The following is an 8520-nucleotide window of genomic DNA, read 5'->3' on the forward strand; positions in this document are numbered from 1 at the left end:
CACGAGCTTCGTTCGGGGTTTACACTTTACAATTAGTGGATCCAATCTCAGATCTACTCAGTCACACACCAAAATTGGTAATAAGATTTGAACTTTAATTTCACTTGAGTGTACAACTTACTAGTTAAATCTCTAGGTTTTTTCTAACCCAAGTGAAACGGAATCTAACGGTTAAAAGTGAAACGTTGTATCAACTTAATGACTTTCTATCAACTCTTCACTTCATTAGTTCACTAGATAAAACAATTCCTGTGAACAAAACGACTAAATATTGCATGGATGAATGTTGAATTCAGTGACAAAAGGCCATGGTCTCAAATTGGCTTACTTACCCATTAGGCTCTCCACAACGGTAATGGAAAATTGCATGATACAATTCGAGATTGAGATCTTCCATTTGAACATTTTATGGCATGAATTAGCACTTTACAAAAATTTTGAAATTATGGTAGGATTCTTGAGTAAAAATTATGTACAATTATTGTATTGTTTTAGCATTTATATGTACTAGTAGTCGAGACACACTCAATGCATGCGCATTTCGTAAAATATGATACACGAAAAAAATGATATCCTAATAATACAGATCCTTTTAAAGGCTCATTCTTTATGAATGATGGTTCGAGAAATATGCATATGCACACACTATTCAACAGTACATTTTCAAAGTTATAAAAAAAAAAAAGGGAAAAAAAATGCGCAAAAGAGGAATTCTCTGTGAAGTACAGATTGTTAAAATTCATCAAGCCAACAATATCCCACAATTAAACAAAACATCCTCAAGTTAACAAACACATGCGACTCGAAAACTTAGCAAGTACTATTGAAGTGTGCAAAAGGAAATTGTAATAAAAACAAAGTACCCATACATACGTTGGAATGTGAAGGATGCGGCTTTTTTAAACATAAGAAGTCCAACCCAAATTGCATCCTAGAATTGACAACAAAGAATGAACTTTGCTCCATAGTCGGTTTGTGTTCTCCTTGAAACCACCAAAACCAGTTTTGTATTAATCTTTTGTGAAGCTAATTTTTTTTAGTTTTTTTATTTCAAATTGAAGATGGCGATCCAGGAAAACTTAGATAAGCAGAGTATGGTAGCAGCAGTTGCCCAAATCTGGGGATATAGAAGTTGAGTTGGTTACAAGGTAGTTCCCTAAACATAGGGGGATGGAACTTGAGATTGTTGTGTAGTGAAATAGGAATAACGGCCCCTCCTGGGCAGCTCATCTGGCAGCGCACGCCTCCTTAGGAGCGCTTGCCAGGGGTTCGAGTCGTGCAGGGTTACCGTGCTTGGGGGGATGGGGCCTCTCCTCTCGGGCCGCTGGGGATTAGTCGGGCCGCCTTCGGGTCTTGACCCGGACACCCCAATGTCGAAAAAAAAAAAAAAAAAAAAAAAAAAAATAGGAATAACGAATAATGACAAAATATTTTAAATTTTTAATACCAAACCCAACACTCGTGCATTATGTATACAAACAAATATAGGAAGATGCAACTTTTGACATTCACTCTTGCAATTAAAACTCATAATTGTAATGATCAAAAAAGAAAAATTCATAATTGTAGAAAACCCATAATCCAAATGGACCAAAAACTTTCGTATGGACCAAAAACCTTCCATATAGACCTAAAAAGCATGCGAAGAATTGCCCACAATATGTGGCTTGATTAGAATTCATTTAGGCCAACTATGGTTTGGGCCTGGATTTACTTGTATGCAACTTCAATAGGAACACGCAGGGTATAACAGTTCATCCCAAATTTGACATTATTTGGGCTGAAATAAGTAAATTGTGTTTTTCTTTGTTGCAGATAAATGTCAGAATTTGTACTGGAATTATTAAACTATGATTGTTCCTATTTAAGTGAGATAGAACTAAATCTAGGCCCAAATCAGAGTAGGCCGAAAGGAAGGAATTCTAATCAAGACTCGTATTACGGACAATTCGAAATTTACATTTCGCTAGTCTATTTGGATTGCTATTTTCTATAGCTTTTATTTTTTAAAAAAAAATGTACTAAAATAATTTGATATATGTGAGATAAAAAAGTAATTAAAAATTATATTTACAAAATACGTAAAAATTTTTGAGGAAAAATCTCAATCCAAACAAGGCTGTTTTTCTAGGTCTATGTTTTGGTCCTTTTGAAAATTATGTTCACAAAAAACACAAAAAAAACGTAAAAAAATTTTAAAAAAAAATTCTAGGTCTATGTTTTGGTCCTTTTGGGTTATGGGTTACGTTTGTGGGTCTCTACAATTATGAGTTTTAACTGCAAGAGAGAGTGTAAAAGGTTACAACGTTCTATATTCTACTAGTTGAAATGAGACTTGACACTTGCATGTTAGGTTACCCAGAGTAGTAAGCTGTGTGTATTAGATTATATTTGTCTTTTAGGTGAATCAATTAATAATACTAGAGATTGATATAGATTGAAATTAGAGGTTTTAACGAGTCAAATAGAGCTGAATATTTGGTGTTCAAGTTCTGTTTGTATAATATACGAACAAGGTTCGAATTTGACTCGAATATTAACGAATTACAAATATTGTTTGAATTCAATTCGTTTATTTGTATAAATATTCGAGTTCAACCTCGAACTTGGCTCGTTAAACTATATGAGTCGAATTCGCACTCAAACTCAAGTTCGAATTTGATTTTGAAGATGATTAATTGTATTTTTAATAAATAATACATTAGTTAGAATATGTCGAATTGTAATTATTGATTTTTAAAAAATAATGCTAATTTATGTATAATTACTTTTTTAGTAAAAATATAATATATATTTAATAATATTAAATATTTTTATTTTTATTTTATAATTATATACGTATTCACAAACAATTTGAATAATTCGTGAATAGATTCATGTTCAGCTCGATTATTAAATAAGCTTAATATTGTGTTCGAACTCAATTCGTTTATTAATGATAAAGCTTTTTTCGAATTCGAATTAGCCGAACACAAACGTGTTCACAAATAGTTCGATTCGTTAAAAGCTCTAATTGAAATAGTAAGAGCCAGAAGACAGTTGTTTTTAAGAGATTAATAAAAATTGATACGAGACATTGTGCCTGCTTTGAGTTCTCAAAGAACCCTCCTCTGATCATTGGCCGGCACCCATGATTGTCTGACAATCATTTCTATTTATCCAATTTGCAAGCAAATTCATATTGGCCATGTTTATTGTACAATATTGCAATTGCTGGAAGTCACTACTAGTAGGTGTGAGGGATCAGTGCGGTTGGAGTCTGATACGATTCTATTCAATTATTATACTTTTTAGATTATTTAATATATAATTACGTTATATTATATTCGGGATAAAAGTAATATACATAAATAAAAAATTTGACATATATTAAATATAATATTATAATATATTTGTACACTAAAAATTTAAACAACTATAATAACTAGAAGAAATCACATAAAATACAATTTCACTGAATCCTTATCCCCGTCGGTAGCATTAGCACTGCCATAAAGGAGCTGTATGGGTCACTGAAATATCAGTTTAGCTGCCGGCCGCCTCTTTTTGACGGATTTGTGCTGGCCACAAAACACACCAAACTGCTTTTGATGCTCGTGCACGCATACATCTGGCCTTCCTCTTTTTGGGAGGGAAAATAACCTCATCGAAGAGCTTTTTTTTAGACCTATAAACCCCATATAATTTTTAGATCTTCCCTTTAGCAGACTAAGGGTGTTTTACAAATCTCATTTGCAAGCCTTAAGAATTAAAAGCATCTATAAATGTTGCCAGAACTTAGGAAAGAAAGGAAGGAAGGAAAAACCCTATTGTGTTAGGACTGTCACTACCTCATGGTTTAGCAATTTACCTTTACCCCCTTTAGACAAATATTTTTTACTATGAAACTAATTTCTCAAAATAAAGAGTCAAGATTGTATATTATCTATATTTGTATCTATACTATATATATAAAGTCGTTACCGAACTTTTGATGTAAACTAAATATGTGACTTTATATTTTGCCCAATTTAACCTATTTTATGCGGCACTAGAACCTTTAAAAAACCAGAAAAGAAAAAAAAGTTGCAGGGCATGAAAATCCATTGCATTTTGCACATTTTCAGATTTTCTACAGTTTCCTATAATATTTGAGCTCCTTTTTTTTTTTGAAAAAAATTTGAGCTCCTTTCAAACTATTGTTTACGGGCAATACTTGTAAACTGCCTCGCAACAGTTGAAATCTTTCGAACTATTACTGGCATGAATAATTTTAATCTACTGAATGTCTTTTCACATTGGTTGATTGAGGGCAGAGATTAACAAGTTACACTTAAGAGTGCAATACAAATTTTTTACTGTTAATCAATTAAGATATTGGCTTTGCCCAAAAAAAAAGGAAATTATTTGTCATTATTTTCATGAGGTCAGTAATTTCTTATGGCCCTTTTTTATGGTTTCTTCCCCTCAAAAGGAGAAAAATGATTATTAAATCTCGTAAATTCTAGCTGGTCTCTGTAATGTGTATCAGAAGCACTGTTAAATTGCATAACTATATGGTTTTTGGTCATACTGGTGAGAAGTGAGAGACTAAAAATATGGCCTCCATCAATGATTGAGATTTGTTTGCCTAGTAGATTGGAATAGCTCCAGAGAGAAAATCAATATACAAGTAATTTGCCTTTGTCATAATATTTTAATTTCCAAGAAAAAACAAATTTTGCAATTTGTTTGCACATGATTTTTCTCAAAAACATTTAAGTATGCACCAAGAACAAAACTATATATTTTTTTTAGTGTTCTTGATTTCTATTTATTGTTATCTTAAATTCCGTTTAATACTAGTACTATGATATTCATGAAAATAATTTTTGAACATTTTTCAAATCATTAGTTACTTATACTTTCACTTCACCATATGTTCCACGTTCTCATTTCTTGCAAGTCAATCTTAAGCCATTAACCTGTAGAATGATAAAATCATTCAATAAAACAGAGAATGAGGAATTATGTTGAAATGTTGCTCATGAACTTTGTAAAAGTTTATTCATTCTATCCCATGATAATAGATTTTATGAAAAGATGAACCTATTGAAATATGTGGAGGATTGTTAGTAAAAGCAATGTCCTATCCCTAGGTCCTAGAATATTACTTTAGGATAACGAAAGGTGCATGTTTATCTAGAAGAAATAAATGCATCTCAATCTCGATGGTACTCCATTAAATTGAAAGCTTGAAAAAAAAGGGAAAATGCTTCTTCCAATTGTCCCTAAGTGTTTCACCAGTTTATGATTTCTTCCTTTTTTTTTTTTAGTGGCAAATCCAGTCCACAGGTGGGGAAAATTTTATTCATGACAACTAGTAAAACATATACAGAATTAAAGAAAGCCATAAAGTAGGAGTACTACTCCTTTACAACTTGAATATGCACATTTGAGAATTCCCTACAGTCTAACAAAATTGCAGCTCTAGTTTTCCCAGGAAGATTTGTAAAAGATGTAGTGTACAACTCTATCCTTAATCGTGACCCAGCCAACTTATCTGCCGAACCATTTGCTCCCCTAAAAATGTGAACTACTAAAACTTACAAGTCCTCAAGCAATGCACGGATCCTTCGCAAAAAATTGCACAAAGGCCATTTCGGTATTCTCCCTGAATTAACCAATGAGACAAGACTCTCCGAATCCACTTCTACAAGCAATCTTCCACTATATTCCAACGAACACAATCGAAGACCATGCAACAACACTAAGCTCTTAGCTGTAAGTGCATCAATTTCACCGAACTCCTTGTAGAGCGCAAATAATCTTCCCTCCATGATCTTTAAGCAAGCCTCCTCCAGCTCCTCGGCCATTACAAACACTCGCCAAGAAACTGCCAAGCATTTACCTACTCTAGTAGATCGAGGAGCAAGTTTTCTCCACGGATCACCAAATTCCCCTCGGAAGTGAGCCATAGTAAAAATCTTCGCACAGCCCTAATTGCTCAATGTAACTCTTGTACGTAATGCACAAAGACTTAAAAAAGGAATGCAAAGTTTCTTAAGATGCTATTTGGCTCCTATTGCTATCTAACAATAGTACGTGGAAGTTCATATTTGAAGAATATAATAGTACATTTTTAATGTCAAACTGAACTTTTTTTTTGAGTAAATTTTATATACACTAGCAGTGTATATATTATTATCGTTAGATCCATAACATATGTACAAAGTTGAATTTTAAATTCAAATTTTGCATATTTGTCATTCATCCAACGTAGACAGTGGATACACTGTCAATGTAGGAAAGATTAATTCCTGTTTTTTTTTAACTACTATTTTCTACTAGAGCCCACTTATTTATGTACACCTCTTGCATGAAAAACTTTCTTCATTGTCTATATGGATTAATATTCTGCATACTGACAATATATGCATTTTCATCACAAGATGTATTACACATAATTCAAATTTAAATTTCAATCCCAAATTTTGTATATGTATTATGTATTTAACCGTGATAATATATACACTGTCAGTATATATAAAATTGACTCTAATTTCTATTATTCCTATGTACCTTTTTCTCTTGGCTGCTAAACTAGTGATAAACCTAAATGGTTTAATCACCACATTTATTAATCAATGTCTTTTTTTCCCCTTTCATTTTTGGTGAAAGTATTAGAGGTTTCCTTATATATTACATAGATTAGAAGCAATAAGAGAACGTTAACATAGAGTTACTTTTTACTAATTTCGACCAACTCTATCTGTCTGCAAAATTGAACTAATCCCTCTAGAAATTAAAATAATTAACTGTACAATTATGACTATGCTACTAAAATGTAAATTGATAAGATTAAAAAAAGGTCTCACTTCTTTTTCTACACTTTTTCACTCCTCTCTCTATCTAATAAATCCCGTGCTCCTAGTTTGTCATACAGAAATCTTGCAATCTTAAATACAATGCTAGTGCTGATGTTACCTGCACAAATGATGTTGTAATCCATAACTATTTGAGATTTTAAGTTTCAATCCATGAGTATATGAACACCTTTTTTCTTCAGGTAACAAACTCTTTGGCTCTAATTATAGGTGGCAAACAAACCCATTCAGTTAAATTTATCCATACTCACTCATGAATAGATGAATATATATATCTTAAGTTTTTTGTATATGAAAATAAATGAGTTAACCATTGATACCCATTTAATCAAATGTTTGGCCACTTATACAGTGGCCCAACATATTCTTAATTTCTTTATCAGATGGCCCAATCAAATGGTAATTGGACCTTACACCAGACCCAATCTATTCACAACGAAAATGTTCTCAACTTCTTGATCCACTGGGCCAATTAAAATATGTCTGGGCCTCGCACTAGGCCCAATACATTCTTGGTGAAAATGCTATCAACTTCTTGATCTACTTGGCCAATTAAAATGTGTCTGGACCTCGTAATAGGCCCAATCCATTATTGTCGAAAACGTTCTCAACTTCTTGATTCACTGGACCAATTCAAATATACATGGGCCTCACATCAAGCCCATTATCATAATAACAGAAGGCCCAACCATATTGGTCCTCAATTCTAAATATCTATAATTCACACAATCGTGCTCTACAATTCTGGTCCTAATTCCTCCAACCATGACTACTTAAGTGCACCAGATCACAATGATATTCTCAACTAGACCAAGCAGAATGCCGTATTCTAATTCCTTGAAGAGCTCCTATTCGTCCCCAAAAATCAAAATTAGGCACCACATGTCCAAGAAGAAGGCGCAAACCAAGAGAATTAGGTTCGCGTGTGTTTGTTGCCTGCTGCACCGCAATGAAAGAAATAAGGGACACCATGTTTTCAACCTTGATGTAACAAGGAAGTTATTCCTGGGAGTTCCAGAACGATCCCTTCAATTTCATAACGCTCTAAATTGCTCCGACCACTTGGTCGGTGTCAATTTAGGCAAATTACAACCTCCGTAGGAAATTTTGCCTCAACAAAATGTGGGCACGACTTATGATTAGGACTCCCTGATCATTGAAGGACGTGAATCTCAATAGGGTTAGGGCTCTTGTCATGAGCCAACTATGTAATTACGATATCATAAGTTCGATTAATCTAGAATTAGCGTGTAATTCCTTGCCATGTGTCTGGATTAACTGCAAGGAAGCAGATTCCGAATTTGTACACATTCTATTTCAAGATGAAATCGATTGACGTATTTTTATTTCGATATTGCGTATTGATTACACGTGGTACTGCTGCATTAAATCCCTACCTACATACAAATACATAGCTACTACGCCGCATCCTGTCATGTCCTTCTTGTTTGCCATTTCTTCTGATGCCACACTCGCACTCCTACACAAAGCCACTTATATCATTCAAAATGCAGCGTATTGACTAATTTTCCAGAAAATGGGCGTGTTGCGCAAGGAAGGTTGAAAGTCTTCGATTTCAGTTGCATTTATAATATTATAAAGACCACTGTTTAAGAAATTAGGAATATGTTGGGATAATTTTTCCCTCATCCAATTCAAAATCTGACACGTGTTC

Source organism: Coffea eugenioides, chromosome 8 (assembly GCF_003713205.1).
Source record: "Coffea eugenioides isolate CCC68of chromosome 8, Ceug_1.0, whole genome shotgun sequence".
Taxonomy (NCBI): Eukaryota; Viridiplantae; Streptophyta; class Magnoliopsida; order Gentianales; family Rubiaceae; genus Coffea; species Coffea eugenioides.